Genomic DNA, 2,500 nt, shown 5'->3' on the forward strand with positions numbered 1-2,500 from the left:
GGACTTCTTTCCAAGAATGGTGTCCGCGACGGGAGGGCAAGCGTCCTTCCCAGGTTTTCCTAGTAAACCTTGTATGGTAAACATACCCAAGCGTGTCTGTAAGCACGCAACGAAAGTCACGAACGGGCACATACCTAGGGAATGTACTCTACGTACTTGGACTTTTGTCCAAGAATGGTGTCCGCGACGGTCGGGCACTGCGACGCAATAACCAAATCCTAGGATTGTAACTTTAGTGTGCACAAACATAAACATTAACGCGTTCGCTCGGGCTGCGCCGTCCGTGTTGAACACAAATGTGGGTGATTATATGCGTGGAGGGACAAAAACATACGAGGAGGAGACAGTTTTCTGCACGATGTGCACAGAGCTCATTTCGTCGTCCCGGGCGAATGGAAAAACACAAACATCGCGAGTATCGTTCTGGGTTTTCTGTCTGTAAGGGCAGGCCAAAAGGTGACCGGTTGAGATAAGCATTTTAAGCATACAAACACTTTATTGGAACTTTTGATACAAAAACAAGGTACGTACATGTAGGTTGTACCAACATGGACATCTATGAACGCGTACGCTCGGGCTGCGCCCTCCGTCTTGTACTTTCCTGATCGGTACACAGTTTTGGTGCACTGCTATTCCGACCGGCAACTTGTACCAACATATACATCCATGAACGCGTAAGTAGTGTACTTTCCCTGATCGGTACACACTGTTGGTGCACGGCATAAGAAAAGAGCTAAAATGGTCAAACTCAATCCATTTCAACAATAGATAGTCGATAGTAGCTGTGCCGATGAAGTAGGGCACGATGCAAGTTAATGTTGTTTAATGAATAACATGTCCGCCATACATTTCAGTACAAAATTGCTCGGTCAGACCTACAAAGTGCTATATCTCGAATACGAGGCGTCGGACTGGGGTTGTAGAACAATTTTAAGTTCGTCTAATGATTCTACATCCGATTCTGGATAGCGGTTTTTGACCACTTTTCAATATTTTGTGACACCCCGAACCTAGGGGCAGCTCCTAGCTTTTTTCAAAATGTGCACCGAACGGGCCGGAGAGCTCGTGTGGCTCAAAACATGTTTTTCGCTAAAACACCTCAAAACGTGTAAGGAACGCACCCTAGATGATGAAAAGTGCAATCAGAATGTCAATCGACAACTTTGTTGGGGGTACCATTTTACTCTACGGGCCAGTAGCTTAGGCGCGCCAACAGCGCTTTCCTTTCGGGTTCCCATTTTTTGCCCTCCTGGGATTATGATCATTTGTTCATTGCCTACTATAGGGAGGGTACCTTGCTACGAGGTCAAACATGAAGATTGCACCAAATCGTAGTTTTACCTCTATTTAGTCGTAGGAGCATGGTTTGCAGTGGCAGTGGGTCATTAAGCCCCCGTTTGGGTCATACGTCCCCTCCGCGATAAAAATCGTCGTATGCCTATAGTCCGAACTAATGAAGCAAAAGTGGTGTCTGGTGGGCTCTGCCGATGATTTTAACCTATGATTTTGAGCTTCCACCCTATCAAAACGTTCCTGGAGCAGTACATCACGGGTCTACGGACCCAAAGACTTCGTCGTGATGGTTTCTAGTAAAAAGTTGTAACAGCTAAGGGTTTTGAATACGCGTATATTAACCATTGCTTGAAACTAAGCTTCGTTGTCTTTAAACTCTGCAAGACCAATCGAACTTCTTAGGGAAACCCGAAGGATTCACGCTAAGCTCGATGACTATAATGGGTAGTGGTGCATGATCTGGTGTTCCTTGGATCTAATCCAATGAATAAATTTATGAGGGTATATATGGTGCAGGGCACAAAGCGTGATGAAACCGGGTCTCCCTACCAAATGTGGCATATTTTTTCCCTGAGAGCGAAGCTCAGACCCACGTAGGGGAGAGCGAAGTGGAACTTAAATGTTCTATGCAGCAAATGTTCGCCATGCGGATAAACAAGTTGGAATAGTTCAATGTAGTGTAATGCAAACACGAATCGCAAATAACGATACGGGACCCAGAAGCAATTCTGCGGATCCCTCGGGGAGTGGTGAGTTGATATAAATTAGAGGTGAAAGTCCAAGTTGTTCAAGCTCCGGCTCGGCAGCCGATACGAGGTTCCTGTTGGGCTTTGTACATCGCGCAGAGGCGCCGTTCGGTTCTAGCAATGATTCCCGCCACCATGTTCCATGCGTGCAGAGATCCGTTAGAGCTCGTTCAATGTGTCCCGCCGTGATTACGAAAAGTCCAACAGTTGACCAAGTTGGGGGTGCGTCAAGTAAACGCGCAGAGATGCCGTTCGGTTTAGAGCAATGTCTCCCGTATCACGTTGGAGTTCTTCCACTAGTGCAGAGATCGCTGAACCGTTCAATGTGTCCCGTCGTGGTGTGCTTGTACCGAACACTTAGGATACACCATGCTTTGTTGGTTTGGGATAGGAGTGGTCGCGCAACTGCCTCCACGCCGCAAAGTGCCAGTTCGGATTGAAGGTCAACTTTAGCCGTTCAA

Source organism: Anopheles arabiensis (genome assembly GCF_016920715.1).
Source record: "Anopheles arabiensis isolate DONGOLA chromosome X unlocalized genomic scaffold, AaraD3 X_pericentromeric_contig0019, whole genome shotgun sequence".
NCBI lineage: Eukaryota > Metazoa > Arthropoda > Insecta > Diptera > Culicidae > Anopheles > Anopheles arabiensis.